Source organism: Acomys russatus, chromosome X (assembly GCF_903995435.1).
Source record: "Acomys russatus chromosome X, mAcoRus1.1, whole genome shotgun sequence".
NCBI lineage: Eukaryota > Metazoa > Chordata > Mammalia > Rodentia > Muridae > Acomys > Acomys russatus.
In genome coordinates, this window is record NC_067169.1 from 106,642,165 (window position 1) to 106,666,599 (window position 24,435).

General features: G+C 42.2%; 1 pseudogene; it reads left to right on the forward strand.

Annotated features, from left to right (window-relative positions):
* Positions 1–23,094: 23,094 nt before the first annotated feature.
* LOC127184940 (nuclear transport factor 2-like) lies at positions 23,095–23,816 on the forward strand (annotated as a pseudogene).
* Positions 23,817–24,435: the final 619 nt, after the last annotated feature.

Below are 24,435 nucleotides of genomic sequence, written 5' to 3' on the forward strand. Positions count from 1 at the left end.
TTGAAGATTTGTTTATTTTATTGCATATATTCATATCCATATACGTGAATGAATGCTTTGCCTGCATGTATATCTTGTGTACCACCTGGGTCTGGTGCCCGGTGACATCAGAAAAGGGCATTGGATTCCCAGCAACTAGAGTTATTTATGGTTGTGAGCTACCATGCGAGAGCTTGGAGTTAAACTCAGGTTCTCTGCAAGAACAACTGAACTCTCCAGTCCCCAGTTCTATTTTTGATAAAGAACTTTTACCCCAGGAGCATGTCTGTCCATTGGTCATATATAGAATGTCTGTCTGCAGCAATAATTTGCTTTGCTGTCCAAAAATATGTCTGTGCACCTGAGGGAGTAAGAATGAATGTGGTGCACAGAGGCCTAGAGAAGATAGGTATGTGGCCTGTCCCAACTTTTGGCCCAGGAAATGGTATTTCCAAGATGATCTTGGAACATAAATTCCTGATGGGACTGCCTAGGATGCTGAGATTCAGAAAGGCTGTCTATGTGGAAAGGCTCTATGAAAAGCCTAGGTCCAGCCACTTACTGTAGTAGATGTAAACTTGTTTTTGTTTTGATCCCAAGTATGGGATGTGAAACACACTTGTGTGAGGTTGTGCGGTGTTTGTCTGCTGGAAACAGACTTGTGAGAGGACACGTGGTGTTTTTCTACTAGAAGAGGAGCTGCCTCTTGTGGGGGGCATAGTCTTTGCCAACTGATAAATATCCTAGTATGGACTCTGAGAGGATATATGAGTCTCAAAAAAGAGTTTTGCGGTTTTTGGTCTTAGCATTGTTTCCTATTGTTTGGCTGTTCATCATTCTGCTTCAGGATGCTCCTAGAGAGACCTGCTCCAGAGAATGCCTCGAGGTTCCAGGGCTCTGGCTGCTGTTCCAGATTCTAGCTGCTGTGGTTGAAGTCACCTTTGCTGAATTGCTGTTTGCTGTTTAGCAGATCTACTGGAATCCTGATCTAGTGGAATCACTCCAAGGAACTGAGTGTAAAAAGGTCTACTTCTTCTCTTCCCATTAACCTCCTTTCTTTCCTATCTAGGGTAGTTGGGTTGGAAGGAGGTATAAGCATTAAAGAACCCCAAATTGAGTAGATTTTAAAAAGTCCAAAGCCTACAACTAACCATGTACATAATACACCATATCATCGCCCATTCCAGAAAGCCGAGGAGAAAAAAGAAGCCAAGGTCACTAAGCTGATAGTTTGAAGCTGAAATGAAATCAACATCAAACTAAAAACAAGGATAGAAAATCTGGGAGAAAGCTAGGAAATTAAATGTTCCTCTTGACGTGCATGCAGGAATAACAGTAGACTGAATTGTCATAAAAAGCCAGAGTCATCCAATGGACAGGACATTCTCCACAGTTATGTGGAGAGTGGGGACTGACTACGACATGAACTCTAGTGCCCCATATTTGCCCAGTTCCCCTTGGTGGGCAGGCCTGGTGGCACTCAGAGAAAGAATAGCAGGCTACCAAGATGAGACCTGATAGGCTGTGACCATATAGTGGGGGAGGAGGTCCCCCTCGGTCATAGACCTAGGGGAGGGGAATAGGGTGAAAGTGGGACGGAGGGAGGAATGGGAGGATACAAATGATGGGATAACAACTGAGTTGTAATCTGAATAAATTAATTACATTATTTTTAAAAAGCCAGAGTCAGGGTGAGCACAAATTTTCTGAAGCCATCCATGTCTCTATAATCACCTTGCTTATTGGATTTCATGCCTCTCCCAATGTTGATTAGGATATTTCATCATAATACTTTCTGGTAGATTGGATGGGAAATATACAAGTATCTTTAAAATGGCACATTAGATTACTCATCCCTTTTATTGAGTGAAGAATTTGAAACCAACAATGGAACCACAAAGTACCACCAAGTTCTTAGTTCTTCCCTCAAGAAGCCTGGGTTGTCAGTATTATTGGAATGTGCTTCACCTCAGGCTCCATTTCTATAAATTTTATTATCATAGTTCATTACCAATTTTAGAAATATTTTAGTTGTGTATGTGGTGTATATGTGTGTGGGGTACATGTGTGTGTGTGTGTGTGTGTGTGTGTGTGTAGGTCAACATTAGTTGTGTTCTAGCACTCTCCACTTTTGTTTTTTCCAAAGTATATACCTAGTAGTGGTATTACTGTGTTGCAGAATTCAGGCCTTGCTGTTTTGTGTTATTCTGTTTTGTTTGTTTTTTGAGACAGGGTTTCTCTGTGTAGTCCTGGCAGTCCTCAAACTACCTCTGTAAATCAGGCTGTCCTCAAACTCATAGTGATCCATGCGTCTCTGCTTCGCAAACGCTGGGATTAAGGTGTGCATCGCCACCACCTCCTGGCTCTGCTTTACGTTTTGAGACAGGGTCTCCCACTGAATCTGGAGTTCACCGATTGACTAGACCAAATGGCCAGTGAGCCGCTGGGTTGCTCCTGGTTTTGCCCCTCAGTGCTAGCTTACAATCATGCACTGCCATGCCCCACTTTTTGTTGGGCGCTGGGGCACCCCACTCAGGCCCTCATGCTTGTACAAGTACTCTATCCACTGAGCCTTTGATGCAGCTCGACTTCCCTGACTTTAGGATACATCTTCACAGTAACCGAATGTCAGGGGCTGGAGAGATGGCTCAGAGGTTAAGAGCACTGGCTATTCTTCCAGAGGACCTGGGTTCAATTCCCAGCAACCACATGGTGGCTCACAGCCATCTATAATGAGATCTGGTGCCCTCTTCTGGAGTGCAGGCGTACATGCAGGCAGAGCACTATATACATAATAAATACATATTTAAAAAAAAAACCCAAAGTAACCGTATGCCACAATACACTTGCCAATATTTTTTCTATGTAATTTTTGAAATAATATCTACCAATCAATAGAGTATCAGATGTGGTGAAATATTAAATGTGCTAGACTGCAGATACAGGAATCAAAGGTTTTATAAATAAAACCGGTCTCTCTGACTTCAGGAAGCTTATTTGCACAATGAGCCAAAACCAAGCACTAAGCGCTGTAGCAGCAATGCTAGTGGGGAGTGCAGTTCCAGCCTAGAGGGAAACAGATGAATTTTGGCCCTGAGGCTAAGTATAAGTTCAGAAAGGGAGGTGACACTAGGACTTACCCATGGGGCAGGAGGCAAAACCACTTCTGAAATGTGTGTGGGGGAGGTTTCTTTTGCCTCAAAGAGTACTCTTACCAGTAGGGAATTAAAAGGTCTTATACGTTCCGCACTGCTGAGGTTTGAAGTCCCACTGAAGCTCCTACCCTGGCAACCTACTATGACTTCTAGCTCTTGCTCCTTTTTTGGCTAGATCAAAGCATGATATTCTCAGGATACAAACTCTGGGCTGCAGATGACAAAGGCAGAAAAGCGACTCTTCCAGGACCAGTGAACCGTTGGTAGCCGTTTTGCTTTGGAAACAATATGCCTAAGAAACATCCATTGTAATATTGAGCAAACTCCACTGTGAGGAGTCTGGCTTCAAAAACAGGTGTAAGGGAGAAACACCACAGGTGTGCTGCTCTCCAAAGAAGCATCAAAGACTGAGTGCACAGGTGTACTTTAGTCACTTACTACCTGCACGAACTTGGCAACTGAGGTTTCTCATGCTATAAGACAGGGTCAATAGTCTTGTTGGGAGGATAAACAGAGGTCATAAAGTCCCCTTTGTTGTCAGCACTTTGATCTTAACTGACAGTGAAAAGTTGGCCAAGCATATTTGTCTCCTCCTTGATATACTTACGCTTTGTCCAATTGCATTCTCTGGCGACTTTATCATTCATCATATGGGTATCAGTGGTATATGTGGCTGTTTGGAAAGGTGGATCAAGTGGAAAGGAAGGATATTTTTAGTTTATTTATTACATGAAGCCTTAATCCAAAGTAATGACTGTGCTGGATGGCCTCTCTAGCCTCTGGATGTATCTTGCAATGTAAGTTTCTAGAGTCCTAACCTCCCCAGCTGAAGGCTGTGTAACTTTGGCTCTGACCCTAGTAAGCAGAGTACCAGAAAAGGGAAGAAAGCTCTGCTTTGGTTCTCCAGTGTGAAAAACCCATCTGCAGAAACGGAACAGAAACAGGAGAAGTTATTATAGTATTTTCTGTTTCCCCTTGGCACAAGGAGCTTTGCAGCTGGGGGCCCACGACTAAGCTGCATTCAGACCATAGTAACTCATTGTCTTCATATTTGCACTCAAAAGACACTAACACTGTAATTAGACATATATTGCATATGTACTCTCATTCCCATACTGAATGTCAACGGGGTGTCTAGCTGCTTCAGAGGTCAAAACCACTGTTGTAGTGTTCTGAGTCTCTCTCTCTCTCTCTCTCTCTCTCTCTCTCTCTCTCTCTCTCTCTCTCTCTCTCTCTCATACACACACACACACACACACACACACCTTGAATTCTATTCAGTCTTTTGATGATCACTGTATTTCTCAGGGCTCAGGTTGTCACTTTCTGGTAGACAGGAAGTGACAATTGATATTGATTGTCAACTTGACCAGATCTAGACTCACGTGGCAGACAAATCTCTTGGCACGTCTCTGAGGGGAGTTCTAGATTTGATTAACTGACGTGGGAAGTCTACTCTAAATGTGGGTGGCATCGTCCCATGGGCTGGAGTCCTGGACTGAATAAAATTGGAGAGAGCTAGCTGAGCACCAGCGTTTGTCTCTCCCTGCTTCCTGAGTGTGGTTATAATGTGACCAGCTACCTCCTGCTCCTGACACCATAATTTCTCTGCCATGATCAACTGTACCTATCCTTGAATGGTAAGCCAAAATAAGCCCATTCTTCCTCAAGTTATTTCTGTTGGATAACTAGTACATTGGGTGTATACCCATTTCTCTCAGAATGTGCTGAGTTAGCTTTGAAGCACTTTCTTTGCCTTTCAGATCATGACTTTTGACATTAAAACAGCCACCAAACAGTGAAAAAAACTGAGATTTTCTCTTTATATCACTAGGACATTTGGGTACATTTGAACTGCTGGGTAGAGCCTAGTTATTATGTGTGCTATGGTGTAGTGGCTGTTGTCCTTTAGAACTGTGAACACTTGTGGTTACCTACAAAAGACCTATAGAGCATTGTTTCCTTCATGAAACATAGGAGGAACTCATGAGGCTCCAGTTTTCTCCACAGATTTAAAGATGGTTAACACTTACTGGGAGACAGGGGCAATTTCTTTAGTGGTGTAGCTACCTATAAGTCACCCCCGTTCTTTAAGTAACCAACCCCTCCTGTATACTACTATACTCAACCTCAGTTAAAATCATTGGTTCAACAAGCTTCACATGGGTGGAATAATTTGTTTCTGTTGTTTGTTTCCCATCGGGGTAAGTAGTCCTTTCTTCATGTCACCTCAGAAAAAAGTTCACATACAACATGTCACACAGTTCCATATAGACAGACTGTATGTGTGGAATGCAATGATTGGGGCTCAGAGATGATGAACGGCTTAGTCAGCATCACACAGCTACTGAGCAGTAGATGTGGGATTCAAACCCAGCCTGTCACATCCCATTACATATGCATATAATCCCATTATATTGTATCATATTGTACCCATAAATGAGCCAAGTTCAGTCATCCTAATGGCTGTCTAACTTTCTCAAAGACAAACTGGCTTAATACTGTAACCTGAACTCAACCAGAGTTAGTCATTTCATAAATTACTGAGATGAGCAGTGTGTGTGTGTGTGTGTGTGTGTGTGTGTGTGTGTGTGTGTGTGTGTGTGTGTATGTGTGTGTGTGTGATGAGTCAGTAGATCTACATGAAGCAGACAGCATTCTGTTCTGTGGTGATGAGCTGTGATAGTAACATAAAAACAAGTGAAATATGAAGCCAAACCAACAGCTCTGTAAGTTTAGTTCCAGCATTGGCAGAAAAAAAAAAAACCAAAAACCAAAACCCAACCAGGACTCTGATGAGTCTTTATTATAGTGTTGGGGGTCTCAATATTTTACTGTTCAAAATTACTCATTTTTTTCATACAATATTTACTTTCTTCTCTTGGAATTTTGCTTTCTAAGGTTTTGTCATTGAAAGCTAATTGGCCTTTGAGGGGAAAAAGCAAAACAAACCAAAACAGTGCCATGAAGGTTCCTGCTGCTAAGAATGTGTTAATTATATAATGGCTTTACATGCTTTCCCCTTTCTCTTTCTTTGGCTTTCTGGTAAGTTTTTCAGTTACACAAAAGGAATTGTATCCTATTCTTTCTTTATTCTTTTTTTTTCTTTTTAAAATATATTTTATTAATTTATTCACATTACATCTCAATTGTTATTCTTTATTCTTTTTAAAGACTTTATTTTATTTTCAGCTATGTGTGTGTGTGTGTGTGGTTTGGCATATGCATGTGGACATCGGTACTGAAAGATGCAGGAAGGTATTGGATCCCCAGGAACTGGACTTGGAGGCTGTTGTGAGTTCGGTGACAGTGGTGCTGAGAACAGACCGGAAGTCTTCTGCAGGACAGCGAGCACTCAAAACCACTTCACCGTCTCTGCAGCCTCTGAAGTGATTCTTGTAAATGATATCCTGGGATCTTTTCATTGAAATACCTTCAATTAACCGGGCGTGGTGGCGCACGCCTTTAATCCCAGCACTCGGGAGGCAGAGGCAGGCGGATCGCTGTGAGTTCAAGGCCAGCCTGGTCTACAAAGTGAGTCCAGGACAGCCAAGGCTACACAGAGAAACCCTGTCTCGAAAAACAAAACAAAAAGAAAAAAGAAAAAAGAAATACCTTCAACTACAACACAGGGTGATTTCCTTCAAATCTACAAGTTCACGTGAGCTTGTACAACAGCAGCATTACTCCTTCATGTATTGAGGTAGACCAAAATCTGGAGAGTTGCTTTTGACATTTATAAATGTGAGTTATGTCAGCAGAAAGCCTGAAGGGCATATCTGGTTCTGAGATAATAAACTTTTCAAAATATGTGATATACTTTTATGTGGTTCTAATGAGTACAAAAAATATATCTGCGTGTAGCATAAGACAACCCAAAACATTCCCTTTGGTTATATATTAAGATATTTTTGGCTTTTGTTTGTTGGTTGGTTTTAGGTTTTCAAGACAGGATTTCTCTGTGTAACAGTCCTGGCTGTCCTGGACTTGCTTTTGTAGGCCAGGCTGGCCTTGAACTCACAGCTATCCACCTGCCTCTGCCTCCTGAGTGCTGGGATTAAAGGTGTGTGCCACCACACCTTGCTAAGATATTTTTTAAAAGATTTATTATTTATTAGTTACACAGTGGTCTACGTGTACACCTGCAGGCCAGAGGAGGCCATCGGGTTACATTATAGATGGTTGTGAGCCACCATGTGGTTGCTGGGAATTGAACTCAGGACTCTGGAAGAGCAGTCAGTGCTCTTAACCTCTGAGCCATCTCTCCAGCCCCCAAGATAATGTTTAATAAATAAACTGCTGGGACTATAGAGATGGCACAGTGGGTAAGAACACTTGTTGCTCTCGCCGAACACCCAGGTTCAGTTCCCAGCGCCCATATAGTGGCTTACAACCAGACATAACCTCAGTTCCGAGGAGTCCAATGTTTTCTTTTGACCAATAAAGGCACCAGGCATGCATGGGGTGCATATACGTGCATGCAGGCAAAACATTCATGCTTATAGAAAATAAACCATTGCAAGTAAAAGGGCTCCAGTTCATTTGCTTGAGCCAGAGAGAGGTTGTAGACTACAAAAAGCATGATAGATGGCATCCTGCCTGTTTGAGTCCACTGGTAAGAGACAGTAAGTAAGGTGGAGCTAGGGAGCCAGGGGTTTATTTAGAGACCAACAGTCATGAGTGAAAGAGGGAGGAAGCAAGGTTGAACAGAAAGAGATGGGAAATTCAGGAAACTTGCACATGAGGCTAATAGAGCCTCAGCCCCGACCCCCTATCCCACCCCCACAGCAAAGACATGGGTAGAGATGGCTGTGCCTCTATAGCTCTGCCTCACTCACTTACAAGATGCAGGATGCTTCTTGGAGGATGTGAGTTGGTACTGAGTGACTTACTGTAGATAAGGCAAAGCTGGAAGTCATCGAGGGCTCATTCTATCTGTGGACTTGACTCTCCCCACTGTAGCCGGCCTGTGCTTGATGGTCAAGCTTGGTGAACACCTATGCACTGCTCCTTCTGGATCCTTTCCGGCCTCTCGTTCAGGTGAGTGAGACTCCTCCTGTAGGACTTCAGGCCCTCACACTTGCACCTGTCACACTAATGATGTTCTGATGATCCCACCAGATGAGTAAGAGGTAGGTAGCATGCTACATCTTAGAACACACATGTACTTTGAGTGTGGGAGATAAATTCCAGGAAATTTCAGAGGCTTAGGAAACCTATACAATTTTTTAGCAGTCTAGTGATGGACTATACCAGGTATTCCTTCAAAAATGATGGTCAGATTCTTGCACATGGTACCTTCTGCTACAAATAACACCAGAAGACGAGCTTCGTTGTGCTTCAGGGGCAACAGATTTCATGCACATGAGCTCTGCTCCATCCCTTACATCAGGTAAAAAGGAAAACTGCAAGCAGTGTCCCAGCCCAGAACTGTGAAGAACATTGCAGCAGGTCCAGGCTAGGCATGGTGATGTCATGAGCTGCACTCAATTGCAAAGTAGGGTGGAACTATTAATACCCCACCAATAGGAAAGAGAGAGAGAGAGAGAGAGAGAGAGAGAGAGAGAGAGAGAGAGAGGGAGAGAGAGAGAGGGAGAGAGAGAGGGAGAGAGAGAGAGAGGAGAGGAGGAGAGAGAGAGAGAGAGAGAGAGAGAGAGAGAGAGAGAGAGAGAGAGAGAGAGAGAGAGAGAGAGAGAGAGAGAGAGAGAGAGAGAGAGAGAGAGCTGGCTGGTCAAGAGTGACCAAGAGCAGGAACAGAGGGCTTAAGAAAGCTACAAGTCTAGCTTTTGATGACCTGCACTACCATTCTAATAGCCTCCCCCCTCAGCTCATGCCTTGGGGACTGTGGGATTGACTGTAAGATGGGAAACCTTATTTTATCGAAAGGTTAGATCAGTATGAAAATGCAAGCTAAAAATGTACCGTGAGCACTGTCACCTCCCCTTCACTTCTTCATCCGAAGGAGGTCATCACTTTCTCATTTCAGAGGTACCCTCCTCATGTATGGAGGAAAATACTGCTCTTGTCTTTGAAGCCGCAAGAACACAGAAAAGAGTCTGAACAAATAAGGAGACTCTACATCCTCACCAGTTCATTTACTATTGGGTCATACCCTTTTGCCCTCCATTCATATTTCTTTGTGACTGTTCACACGTCATCCAACTTATGCATGAAAATATACAGGCTTCCCTGTTTCTTAGCATCATTTTAGAAAGCTCCTGGACCACATGAAATTTATATTAAATAAGTTTATATGCTTTTTCTCATTAATATTTTTTCTTTGTTGCTGCTATTATAGGAGCCTTAGCTATGAACCTAACTATGAGCTAGCAAAGAAATCTACCCAACACTGTACAGGGCCACTGAACCTGGTCTCCAAAGGGGATGTGTGGCTGCTGTCCTACTAGTGAAACAGGAAGAAAGATAAGAATCTGTGGTACATTTACACAATGGAATATTACTCAGCTATTAAAAACAAGGAAATCTTGAAATTTGCAGGCAAATTGATGGAACTAGAAATGATCATCCTGACTGAGGTAACCCAGACCCAGAAAGACACGCATACTTCCTCCAGCAAGACTGTACCTCTTAAACTTCCCCAAATACAATCACCGACTGGGTACCAAGAACTTAAATACCTGAGCCTATTCTCCTTCAAACCACTACAAGGTTCAAAGTCTGACCTGAGTCATTTGACAGAGCTTTAAAGTTTCCAAATCAACAGCCTTGTTTTGGTTGAGTGATGAACCTTAACTTCAAACCAATCTTAACTATAAAGCCCCAGGCTTGTTTTCTAGAATCCTCTGCTCTCTCCATATAGAAGACAAGAGAACTGTTTTGTATACAACCAAAGTAGTCTTGGCTTCTCAATCTGACTGTCAATATCTGTTAACCTGGGGTGTTCATTAACTATAGTTATCTGCTGCTAGCCAGGTAGTTCAGATTCCTTCTTCAATATTTCAAATGCATTGCGTGTTGCAACCACTACTACTTTTACAGTGCAGCTCTTGAGAAAGTTCTGATAATGGAGTGACTGCCAGCTACTGGCTGCTAGCTGCCACAGGCTATCTATGCACCACCTACATGCTATCCAGGAGATTCCCAACACCCACCTGAGGAGCGTACCCTTTAGTTCCAAGAGAACAGCCATGTGGCTGCTTTCTCAGTCTCAGACCACAAACAGTGCCAACTGCTGCAGGTAGGGCTTTCTGGAAGCTGGCATCCAAGTGGACCTTGAGGGGCAAGACATGTATGAGAAGTAACTATTTATGAAAGAGAAGTGGGATGATGCAAGATTGGACAAGGCAAAAAACTGAATTGCACGCCGGGAGGTGGTAGCGCACGCCTTTAATCCCAGCACTCGGGAGGCAGAGGCAGGTGGATTGCTGTGAGTTCAAGGCCAGCTGGGTCTATAGAGCAAGTTCCAGGACAGCCAAGGCTACCCAAAGAAACCCTGTCTCAAAAAAACAAAAAAAAAAAAAAAAAAAAAAAAAAAAAAAAAGAGAGAGAGAAGGAAAAAAAAAAAAAAAAAGAAAGAAACTGAATCGCACATTATATTATATAAACTCTATGCTTTCTTAGAACTGCAGTGGTGTAAATATCTGTTCATGTGAATATCCATGTGTGACATATTCGGATATTTGACAGTACTTAACATAAAGCTTTGCACTCAATACATACTTTATTTTTTGATGAGTGAGTGGGAAGGTTTGTATCTCTTTTTAGAGAAAAATATGATCAGAAGCAAAAAAAAATATTTTTCTTGGTTTTTTTTTTTTTTGGTCCTAGTCTGATTAAATATTTTTACTTATCTATTATAGTTTATTATGTTCCCTTAGAGTCCTGTTTTCTGGAGAGAGATAAGAAGGGTGTGAACCCATATGGGAGGAGAGGTGGAAGGAACAGGGAGGAAGGAGGAGGGAGATGGAAAACCAAAATCAGGATATATTATGTGAAAAAAATCTATTTTCAATTAAAAGGAGAAACTTAAAAAGAAGTAGAAAATACTTTGCAAGAGGACATTATTTAATAAGTGCCACATATTTGGTTTTCATAATATAGCTATATTAGTGAATTAACAGATTAAATAATCCTTTTATGTGAAAATTCTCCATCTATTAGGGTGTGCAGAGCCAGTCAGACAAGATTTACCTGATGGTCTGACCATTGTTTTCACTCAAGAAAGCACTCGTTTAGCTAGAGAGTATACTTATGTACACTTGTATTAACCTGGGAAAGCACAAGCGAGCATGTCGTGCAAAGCACAGTAATGGAATAGGGAGCTGCCTTCATTCTCATTAATATCATTTCTGCCCAATAATTCTGTACTTAAAAAGGCAATTTCAGTCCAGTGTAAGGAAGCCTTATCCTTAAGCCCTTGCTTCAAAGGCTCTTCACCGAAAGCTGGATTTTAAGTATTTCATTCTTTCTTTCCTATCAAACCACACATTCACTGCCTGTCAGAGTATAGATATTAAATAATATTTGTGGAATGATTGAGAGCCTGAATGAATGTTTTTGTGACAGGATCTTATGCTGTTGTCCAAGCTATATAGCCCAAACTGGCCTTGAACTCACAGTGACTCCCTTGCTTCAATCTCCTGAGTCCTAGGATTATAGGCATACACCGCTATGCCTGGCGTTGAATGAAATCATTTTAATAACAATACTTTAAAATAGTTATTATTATTTTATGTGTGTGTTTCCTGCATGTATTTAGGTGCACTGCCTGTGTGCTTGTGCACCAGAAGGGGGTGCTGGATCTCCTTTAATTTGAGTTATAGACCATTTGGTGCTGAGAACCAAACCAAGATCCTCTGAAAGAACAGCAAGCACTCTTCACTGTTGAGTTAATACTGGAGCCCCAAATGAATGAATTAGTTTTTTAAATTTTATTTTATTAATTTATTCATATTACATCTCAATGGTTATCCCCTCCCTTGTATCCTCCCATTCCTCCCTCCCTCCCATTTTCCCCTTACTCCCCTCCCCTATGACTGTGACTGAGGGGGACCTCCTCCCCCTGTATATGCTCATAGGGTATCAAGTCTCTTCTTGGTATGAATTAGTTTTAAAAGACAAAAAGGAACCTTTCTTGCTGAATCGAAAGTACATTTGTCCTTGCTGTATTGAATGTGCTGGCTCTAAGGAACATTGAGCTATTTTAATTTTTGCTCAAGGTTTTTCCTAATTTTAGGAACTTTCTATAGAAATTGTTTTGTTTTCTCTTTTTATATTGCTATATCCAATTTAATGTATGATACTGGATATGTGTACATACATATATATAATACCTATATTATAATCAATATATTAGTGACTTTTTTTTCTATTTAAGTCTTCTGTACAAAGCCATTGTCAGTCACTATAGTCATTCAGGACATAGAGCTTAAATAACTGAAATAACAGCCAACCATGGTGGCATACTCCTTTAATCTCAGCACTATGGAGGCAGAGGCAGGCGGATCACTGTGAGTTCGAGGCCAGCTTGGTCTACAAAGCCAGTCTAGGACAGCCAAGGCTACACAAAGAAATCTTGTCTCAGAAAAACAAAACAAAACAAAGCAAACCAAAACAAGACAAAAACCTGAAATAAACTTGGACCCATTTCTCCCCTGAATGAATAACTGTCAACATCATATCTTGCAAATACAAACAGCATCTGCCAAAAAATATTCTGTTTTGAATGGCAATATTTCAACTATTCTGTACAATAGTTCACAGTTTAGTGGCTTCTGAAAACACTCATTGTTTACATAACAGTACAGAACAATGCGACCTTTTAGAAACTGGTTTTATTATGGAAAATTTCAAATGTGCACACAGAAGTAGAAAGAATAATATAGTGACCTTCCATGTACATATATTCAGCTTCAATAATTACCAACACATAACTTATATCGCCTAATCTATATTCTCTCCCATGTTCCAAATCCCATTCCTTGTCTACCGCACCCAACGAACAATGAACAACTTTAAAGCAAACCCAAGGCAGCACTTCATTGAACCTATAAATACTTCTTTTCCAGAGCTGGAGAGATGGCTCAGTAGGTAAGAGCACTGGCTGCTCTTCCAGAGGACCCAGGTTTGATCTCTAGCATCCACAGGGAGCTCATAACTGTAAAAGAAACTTTTATTCTCTTGCTTTAGCTTTTGTCTGGAAGGCTTACTGCCTTCATCTGCTAACCTAGGCCTAGTCCTGGAAGCTTCCAGTCTCGGTACAATCTAACTTGGGCTAGAATGTTTTAGCCTTTGAGACTTACTGCTGCACTAGCTCACCCTTAATTGTTCTTTGTGAACTCTGGCTGGCTGGTTGAACTCAGCAGTTCTGGCTCAAACTCCTCTCCAAACTGAATGATAAAACCTGGCTTTTCTCAGCTTCTGACTGAATTGCTCTGCTTGGTCTCAAACTAACTGCAGTAATCTGCTCTAATCTTCTGGCCTCTTCTCATTCTCTGGCTCGTTCTCTCTCTCCCTCTCTCTGTAATATGTCTCTCTATTTCTCTGTGTTGTCCCTTAAGAAGCTTCCCTTTTCTTTCTCTTCATGTGAGATTTGGAAGTATCCTATTTTGTCAAATCTTTCTCTGATTTGCCACTTTTTCTGCCATTCAGTTAGACATTACTTTCAAACACAGGTGATTCCTACTACAAACTAACTTTACCTTTGTTTGGGATTCAAGGCATGCATCACCACGCCTGGAACTAAGCTTTCTTTCTTCTTTTTTTTTTTTTTTTACTTGATACTTGCTCTATACCAGGCTGTCCTTAAACTCATGTCTGCATGCCTCTGTCTCCTGGATTAAAGGCATGTTTATATTCCAGTTGGATCACACAGACCTAGAAGGCCATATTCCTCTACACACAACCATTTGTAACTCCATTCCCTAGGGCTCCAATGCTCTCTTTTGGCCTCCAAAGGCACTGCACACAGACACGTGCAGGCAAAAGACTCCCTCCCACAAAATAATACAATAAAATAAAATAAAGAATAAATATATTTTAAAATATAAATAATAAAATATTTTTATTTCTAGAACATTTAAAAAAAAAGCATTTGTCTTGTCTAATTTCCTATTGTACCCATTTACTTGTGCATATAATAGTCAGTCCTCTCCCCATAGATGATAAAAAGGAAACATTTTGAGCCAGGAGGCATTCTTACAAGAGATGTTTTCAAAGAAGCTTAAGCTGAGCACAGTGATACACACCTGCTATCTCAGGCACTCAGGAGGCTGAGGCAGGAAAATCATTTTAAACCTGCCTAGGCAGCATAGTGAAACACCTATCTCAAATCAAAAGTTTGAGAGCTTGGGAGATTACTCACTCAATAAAGTGCTCGCTGAGTGCAGGTCCTGTGCTCTCCTAAATGGAAGACCTCAGTTCCTTATTGAGTTAGGCAGAAGTCACTTCACTTTACTTGTCACTCAGTCCTCCCTAGCATGACTGCTTGCTTCACTGGATCACACAATCTGAGAATGCAGTAGAGAAAATCAGCTTACAAATGAGAGAAGGTGATATTCCCATCATGCTTGCTACATTCTGTTAGGTAGAGCAAGTCAGAGGTCACAACTACTCATAAGGGGAGAAAATTATACAAGGCAACAGTGTCAGGAGCCTGGGATCATTGGGTGTTGGGGACAGTAGGCCATATGGCCAGTGTTCAGCCATCTTGTCAGAGCCTACACCTTTAGGCTCCTATTTCTCCAGCAGTCTGTCATTTACCAGAAATCAGCTGACCCTGTCATGGTTCAGCAGTTAGACACCTGTTGTGGTTTATTGTGGGGGACGGTCATCCTAAGACCCCCAAGCTCATAGTAAGAGCTACTCCTTTCTGGCTATAAACTAGCTTTTCCAGTAAGACTGCTGGTAAAATCAGATTAAAGGCCAGCTTCCTGTGAGCAGCAATTCCGGGAACTTTTTCCTGACTAACCAGATCTTTTACAACTTCCCTTTCTCTCTGGAATTTCCTCCCTCTTCTGTGATTATAGCAGCTGTAAAAGTAGACACCCGCTGGAGCATTCCAGAGTTAGGTATCCATAACAACCCTTGCTTACGCAAATACCCATGCCCCTGTGCCTATAAAAACTCTGTGAAATTTTTCAATAAAGGGGGTTTGATCAGAATCCAGACTTGCCCCCATTTCTTCATGTCTTGTGTTCTCTTCTTCATACAGATTGATTCTCCTCCCGAGCTTTAGTCGAACCCCAGCAGGCCAGGTCAATTGGGGAAAAAAACAAAAGCTAAACTTTTATAAGTAGGATGCTTGAGGATGCTTGACAGGGTTCTGAGTCAAAGTACTCCATAGTACTAGGTCATTTCACTCAGAAGCAGAGTTTTATGAAGACCAAATGGCCAAAGGTAAACTCAATACAAAGTTTTCATCCTACTTAGTTTTGTTGTCAGGTTAATATATCTGGAAGCAGGGGAGCTTTATTGAGGAATTGCACCCATCAAATTGGCCTGTGGATATGTCAGCGGGGTTTATTCTTGGTCATTAGTTTATGTAGAAAGGCTCAGCCCACTGCAGGCAGTGCCATCCCTAGGCAAGTGAGCTATATAAGAAAGTGTCTTAGTTACTTTTCTATTGCTATGAAAAGACACCATAAGTAAGCTGAATTATGAAGAAAGCATTTAATTGAGAGCTTACTTACACTTTCATAGGGTGAGTCTGTAAACATCAGGGCAGAAAGCATGGCAACAGACAGGCAGACATGAAACTGGAGCAGTAGCTGAGAGCTTACATCCAGATCTGCAAGAGAGAGAGAGAAACTAGGCCTGGTGTGGGCTTTAGAAACCTCAAAGCCAGGGGTGTAGGGGTGGGCTGGAGAGATGGCTCAGAGGTTAAGAGCACTGGCTGCTTTTCCAAAGGTCCTGAGTTCAATTCCCAGCAACCACATGGTGGCTCACAACCATCTATAATGAGATCTGGTGCCCTCTTCTGGTGTGCAGGTGTTACATGTGAACACAACATTGTGTACATAATAAATAAATAAATCTTTTTTTAAAAAAAGAAACTTCAAAGCTTACCCCTAGTGATACACCTCCACCAACAGGCCACACCTACTAATCCTTCCAAGAAGAGTTGAGGGGGGGATAGGAACAAAGCATTCAAATTTATGAGGCCATGGGGGCCATTCTCATGCAAACCACCGCTGAACAGGAGCTAGGGAGCAAGCTAGGGAGCAGCATTCCTTCATGGTCTCTGTTTCAACCTCCTGCCTTGAGTTCCTGCCTCAGCTTCTCTTCAGAATGGAGTATAACTTGTAAGCCAAATAAACGTTTTTCTCTACAGGCTGTATTTAGTCATGGTGTTTATCATGACAACAGAATAGACCAGGTCTGTTGGTCCACCTCCCCGGGCCCAGTCAGCCAGACTGATCAGTGCTTGCCTTTTAAAATGTCCTCACAAATGCATTAGGTTCCTCTCTGTGGGAACATAGATTTGTCTCCTACTAATGCTCAGTACTTTTGTCTCCTCCAGTTGTGTGCCCTACCTTTTATAATTCATCCAAATCTATCCTCAAATCAAATAACAGTTTTGGAAGCCATTTAAGGTCCCTAAATTCCAGTGGCCCAGTTTACTATTTTCTGACTTAACCACATTGTGAAAGCTCCACATTTGATGGAGCCATACCTCTCACCTTTTGAACTTTGATCTTTCTTAGGCCTCATGATGCTTGGCAGTGACAAGCCAAGTCAGCCATGTAACCCTGAGAGAAGATATCCCATGCTGAGTCTACACTGTACTGGGTTGCTAGGCAATTTTTTTGGATGTTGTGCTTTCACATCCCACCAAAGCTACAAAAAGTCCATCTGTATCTCCTGCTGTGTATGTTAATTCTGAGTATATGCGCAACCATTGCTTTTCATTTGTAGGACAGTATGCAGTAAATTCCAGACCATAGTCCTCACGTAATGAGAAAACAGAGTTTGTGGTAGATGATGAAGGCCAACTTTTAGCCTATGTAAGTGTTCTGAACAGGTTTAAAACATGTGATAATAATCTATGTTATTTGCTGTTTTAAATGCATTAAATGTATGTTTAAATGTTAACTATTTTTAAAAATTATGTGTGTATATGTGTGGTATATGCATGAGTGTAGGTGCCTGCAGGGGGCAGAAAATGGTGTCAGATCTCCTAGAGCTGGAGTTACAGGTTGTTGTGAGCTGCCCTGTGTAGTTGTTAGGAGCCAAACCCAGGTTCTCTGGGAGGGGAAACAAGTATTTGTTGTTGTTGTTTTGTTTTGCTTTTGAGACAGGGTTTATCTGTGTAGTAGCTCTGGCTGTCCTAGAACTCTCTTTGTAGACCAGGCTGGCCTCGAACTCAGTGATCCACCTGCCTCTGCCTCCTGAGCGCTGGGATTAAAGGCGTATGCCACTACACCCAGCCTGGAACAAGTACTCTTAACCACTGAGATCTCTCTCTTCAAGGGCTCTTCAAGTGTGCTTTTAACTGTTGGAGGTTGGTCTGATGCTATGTATTTTGATGTTAATTACTGGCTTGCAAAACAAAGTTCCTGCCAGGAACCTTGCCTCCTTGACTGGCTGAATTGACTGGCCTGCACCTGGGCAAGGCAAAGGAAAGGGCAGGAAAGAAGGGTCTAGGGCTTTAAGCAGAGAGAATCTTGGGAAAGAGAAGAGATGGGACTAGAGGAGGAAGAAGGAGGAGAGTCGCCATGAGCCACGTGTGCCCAGAGGAGGAATGCTTAACTCCCACATAAAAAGAAATGGCAAGTATTTGGGGTTATGGATGGGAGGTAGGCCAAATAGAAATTATTAGAAGCAGATGGCATGGGATGGAGGCTGGGATATAAATGAAGACAGCTTAGGAGGTAATGTCTGCCTTGCCCCAGGTGAAAATGGCTATTCTAAATTACATCAGGTGGCTGTTTGTGAGGCCTGTGTAACCCCATTTCTGAAAAGGAAACTCAATTTTTAAGGGAAAGTGGCCTGGGTATGAACTCCAGTTTTAGAAAGCCCACAAGAATGTGCTTAGATCAACTCACCTCTGATAATGTTTGACCATCACCACTAGCAACAGACAGCTAATGGTGGTGGGGGGTTGGGGGGGTGGCGGGAGACAGCCAGGATGCCTGGCCTGTGCAAGATAGAGTTGCTTAGCTACCAGTTTGAAGAGCCCCTAACTCCTGACCAGAGTCATGTAGCCTCAAGAACACCTACCAGTTTGGGCCAGTTTGAATCAGTTCAGAGAGCCCTAACCAATCCCAGATGTACTCGTACTCTGGCCCCTGATCTGTGTCAATAGAAGTAAAAATTATCTAACCCACCTTGGAACTCCCCTTTCTGGCCTTTAAAAGAGGCCTGCACGTTCCCCTCTGGGTCATCGCTATTTTGTTTGAGAGGTTGACTCCAGCATGCTGGAATAAAGGCTCTTTGCTTTTACATGACTTTGGACTCCTGGTGGTTTGGGGGGTCCTCACAAGTGATCTGAGCATAACAGATGTGTCTTTATTGATTGTAAAATGAGTTAGATAATACCACTATGATAATTATAAGCCTAGTAATAAACATTGTTTAACCCATATCATTAAACTAGCAGCAACATTTTAACTTACGATGTTTTCCACTTATGGCAAGTTAAACAGAAACTAACCCTATTGTGTGTTGAGAAGCACCAATCCGGTGGTCCCACCTACAGCTTGTGGATCATCTGGCTCAGGTTACCTATGAACCCAAGAAAAAATCCTAAGTTTACTTCTAACATTATGATCAGTCTGTTTGGTTGGTGGTTATGTTTTTGTTTTTGGGTTTTTTTGTAACTAGATAGTGTGATTTTTGAAGATAAACTTTATAGATGACAAAAACAGCATTGCAATGCCAAAAAATGAGGCACACCTGGATCAAGTAGGTATGACTATGAAAAAGGTGATTTGGTAAAACTTAGAAATCATTTCAAAGAGTCAAATAGGGCTTATTCACAGAGTACCTGCTGAGCATATGCAAAGTCCTGAGTTGAGTCCCCAGCACTGAAATAAAACAGCAAACACTCAGGTTGTTATCAAATTGAAGGTCCCAGCTTCTGCCCCAAGCCAGGTTCAGCCACCCATCCTCAATGAGACAATTCAAAGAACCCAATTAATAGTGATATTTATTCAATGTGAAATGAATGTGGCCATATTGTGAATAAGGACAAAGAGATCAAGTGAACCCTCCAAGTCCATCTTGGGGTACTGAAGTCAGATTAATGTTTAAATTGAGGATCAAAGATATACTTATCTATGCATTCTCAGTCAAGGTGTGGTTCTGCCCACTGCAGATCCAGTGTAGTCTGGGCCTCAGTCTCATTCAGTAAGGTGTTGACACATTGTTAGAGCTGTGTGAAATTTCTTCCATGGGACAAGTTAAGGCCCTAAGGCTAAGGCCCTTTTCTTCTCTTTCTCTCAGAAGGAGATTCTTTAGGGGGAAAATTACTCTTTTTTTGAGGTTCAAAATGAGAGAAGCAGTTGTCTCTCTAGAATATCTTTCATCTTACCTGCAGGCTTACCTGCTATTGGCTTACCTGGCTGAGGGATATAAAATCAATGTGTAAACTGAGTGCTCCCATGCTCCTGCTGAACTGCTGGAGGCAGTCAAGTACTTGGCCAGTCAACTGTGGCTGTGGCTCCTGCAAACCCAGAGAGGCTGTGACTCTATCTATCTGCAGGAAAGCAGGAGATGTCATATTTCCCAGGAAGATGCAACAGTCATTCAGATCCTTTACAACCCTCTATTTTTACTAGAGCTGTGCCAATTGGCTTTTTTTCTTCTTCTTCTTCTTTTCAGTAACAGTTTTATTGAGACATTAACCATATGTTAGGCAACTCAGCCACTTAGTATTTATAATTCAATTATTTTCAGTGTATCAACAGGCTTGGGCATCCATCACCACTTTCAATTTTTAGAACATTTCATTACCCCCCACCCCAACCAGAAATTCCATACGCAATTCTGGCAACCACCAAAATGCTTTCTTTCTGCATGGAATTGTGTGTGGTGGCTAGTACGTGTAAATAAAGTCACACATGTAAATGAAATATGTGTGCCACTTGCATATCTTCTTCCATGTACAATTGTATTTTCAAGGTTTTAGCATTATTAGCACAGCATTTGTTTTTATGTCCAAATAGTGTCTATATTGTAAGACACAGCAGTTTGCCTATCTATGCAGTATTGTGTAGCATTTGGGAGAGTCTATTTGTTGGCTAATCTGAATAATACTGTTATAAACATTCATGTGTACATTTTTAAAAAAGGTTTATTTATTATTATGTATACAGTGTTGCTGCTTGTGCACCTTCAGGCCAGAAGAGGGCATCAGGTTACATTATAGATGGTTGTGAGCCACCATGTGGTTGCTGAGAATAGAACTCTGGACCTTTGGAAGAGCCCCCATGTGTACATTTTTGCACATCTTTAAGAATAAAGCAATTGGGCTGGAGAGATGGCTCAGAGGTTAAGAGCACTGGCTGCTCTTCCAAAGGTCCTGAGTTCTATTCCCAGCAACCACATGGTGGCTCACAACCATCTACAATGAGATCTGGTGCCCTCTTCTGGTGTTCAGGCACACATGCAAGCATAACACTGTATACCTAATAATAAATCTTTTAAAAAAAGAATAAAGCAATTGTGTAGAAAGTGAGTTTTTAATGCATTTCAGGCATTTAGGTGTATCTTTTAAAAAAAGCAAAATGCCAATTTTTAGTTCTCAGAATATAAATTGTCTACTTGAATTATTCATCATCTACTGTAATACTGTACCTGCATCCCAGTTACTAAATATGTCATGATGATTTAGGCCTGTTCAGAGGACAAAACAAATTGTTATTAACCCTCTCAAGAACAAAACTAAGCCACACCTAACCATGAATGTACATACATTTTGGATAACATAGCAATTAATTGAGTATTATTTTTTATGTGTATGGGTGTTTCATTGCATGTATGTTTGTGCATCACATGCATGCCTGGTGAGCACAGAAGCTGGAAGAGGGAACTGAGTAGTCAGGAACTAGAGGTACAGACTGTTGAGAGCCACCTTGAGTCCTGGGAACTGAACCCAGGATCCCCACTGAGCCATCTCTCTAGGACCATAACCATTATTGAGTTTCTATATTGTCCTCCTTTTGTTTAACTAGAGCAGACATCTTCACTCTGAAAAAAATCTCAAAAGTGGCAAAAACTCCTCATTTTGTTTTGGTTGTTATTTTAGGAAGACCTCAAAAAGAAGTAGTGGGGTTCTAACAATTTTTAAAACTTTCTTTCTAGCCAGGCGAGGTGGCACTCAGGGAGGCAGAGGCAGGTGGATGACTGTGAGTTTGAGGCCAGCCTGGTCTACTAAGCAAGTCCAGGACAGCCAAGGCTACACAGAGAAACCCTGTCTCAGAAAAACAAACAACAACAGCAACAAATAAAAAAAATACCAAAAAAAAAACCCCAAAACAAACTTTCTTTCCACAAAACTGCCCCACCAGCCTCTTTAGTTTCCTGTGTAACTCCCTACAGCATTCTGAAAGATGTGCTGCAGTTACTTTTAAACAGTAATATAAAGGGAGCTAGCTGTGAGAAATTGTAAAATTATAAAATGTAAGACGCTTGTTTGCCCTGCCTACCCAGAGGCTTCTCCCAGTTCTCATTACTGCTAGCCTCAGGAGTTACACCCTAGTTCCTAGAATAGCTATATGCGAGCTCCCAAATATCAGAGGTCCCATATGGTTTTCAGTAACCACCCTAGGGACCCACACCGAAGTCCCCACAAGAGGTCTCCCAACGCCAGATGTCCTAATGTCCATATGCTCTAACTTGATAAGCAACCCCACCTGCTTTGTGGTTTTAGCCTTTAAAACTAGCCTGTAACAGTCACTGGGGGTCCTTAGCCTCTCGAGTGCTGAGGGACCCTGGCGCATCAGCAATAAACCTTTGCTTTTGCATCAGTGTGTTGTGCCTCATGTGGTCTCTCACGGCGACCCCCTTCCCAAGTTGGGCATGAGGGTCCAACAGCTGGATTAGTTTACAATTGAAACCCTCTATTCTTTCTCTACCTGGATCCCCAACTGGGGCACAAACTTTTGTCTTTACCCTAACTGCAAACTCTACTTTTCACAGTCACATCCCCTCACTATAGAGGAAGAAGTGGAAGGCAGAGCAGAAAAGAGCCATTGTGGGCTAGCGTGGCGTGATGAAGTCATCTGAGATCTCGATTCCTGCCCCTGCTCACCATCACCTAACCTTAAGCTCTCAGTAAGGCTTTTCCAGTTACATCTGTCTCCTGTCACATAGAGGACTCAATCTTGGTGGAATGTGTCATCTCGCTAGCATTTTATCACAGGCTTTTCTTAAGGTATGTCTACACGAGAGAACATAACTGAGACAGCTACAGTGCACTTGGCTGTTGGATAAAATAAGAGTGCAGTACATTTCTCACATTTTCTACACTAAGTGCAGAGGATTACAGTGATACCACTGGTCATCCAGGTTAATCCAGGAGCCATTATCATCTGGGTCTTTAGCTCTTTCAGTAATTAGTGTGGGAAAGTCACAGGTGGAAGTAGTCCTGGTAGGCTTTACCCTTGGGGCACCCCATGAATACCTTGTGACAGACTGAGTGGAGCCATCCTGGGCCTGGAATTCAGGAAGCAGACCTGGGAACCCCACCTGGGCTATTGTTTTTCTAATTGACCCTCAAGGGGAGAAGGAGACCACCCTTCCCACGTGACTCAGACAGGTGGGGGAGGAGAAAGCAACAGGTTCAGCCTGGGCTTGAGCGCGTGTAGAGCAGCGAACAGGCGGGACCAACTTGCGGGCCAGAGAGACACCTATGGACCCGTCCTGTGGAACGGATACCGGAAGGTTCACTCTTTTGTCCCTTTAACCTTTTTTCCTTCTTGTGTAAGCTAGTTGGGTTGTATAATAAAGTTTAATTGTTAAGAAACAGAGCCAGAGACCACGCTGGGTTGCCGCCGCTGCTGCTGCCATTGTACCAACCCCACGGGTCTCAGTGAGGTGGGTAACTCTCCAGGATGGGAGACAATCCGATTTGGGAACAGATTGGATCCAGCTTTATTCAGCATTACTACCAGTTATTTGATAACGACAGAACCCAACTAGGCTCAGTTTACATTGATGCATCATGCGTTACGTGGGAAGGACAGCAGTTCCAGGGAAAAGCTGCCATTGTAGAGAATTTATCTAGCCTTCCATTCCAGATAGTATCACGGTGCAGGACCATCAGCCTACACTAGATAGCTGTATTATCAGCATGGTTGTAGGCCAGCTCAAGGCAGATGAAGATCCCATCATGGGTTTCCACCAGATGTTTCTGTTAAAGAACGTCAATGATGCTTGGGTTTGCACCAACGACATGTTCAGGCTTGCCCTGCACAACTTCGGCTGACCTCCTGATGGCCAGATATTCACGCTGTTTCCTCCTCCTGCCTCTTCCCAATACTATCTCGCTCCTCCAGATGCTCCAAAAATCATGCACACACGAGCAGGGCCAAGGTGGGAGTGGGTGCAGTGCGCTTCTGTGACCAGGTTTTGTGCATGATGTTTGGATGCTAGGCTAGCTGCATCTGACAGGAGAAGTTTGTGTTGTACCAGCGCATGCCTTGGAAAGACTTAAGTAATGCAAAAGATTGTCAGTTTTTGTTTTTGTTTTATTTTGTATTTTTAATCTACTGACAAGTTACTCTATGGTGGATAACTGGTCAACTTTGTATTTTACTTTGCTTTGGAATTACAGTTTGGAGAACACTGTTTTTAAAATGTGAAGCATAGAGCCAGAGGTGGTAGCACACACCTTTAATCCCAGCACTTGGGGAGGCAGAGGCAGGTGGATCCCTGTGAGCTTGAGGCCAGCCTGGTCTGTCTACATAGTGAGTCCAGGACAGCCAGGGATACACATACAGAGAAACACTGTCTTGAAAAACAAACAAACAAACAAAAAACATAACAAATTGAATCTTAAAGCACTATTAAAAGCAAGTTGATCAAATCATGGTCATATCAATTACTAGTCTATTTTTATCACAAGAATATACACTCTAGGTGTAACAAATAGATATGATTCTATAGAAAGATAAAGTAAAATAATTAAACAAGGTTTTCAAAAACCCCCAGAGACCTACAGAATATGGCATTTAAAATGTTTTTATTATTTTAAAGATTCACTGAGAATGAGACAGGTTAACTCCTGGCAACACCGAGCCTACCTCAAAGAGGATGATGAGCATCAAATAATCTCCTTATGGAGATGGCTTCAAATGTGGCAAACAAGCCACTGGGAAAAAACATCCTCGTTTCTGCC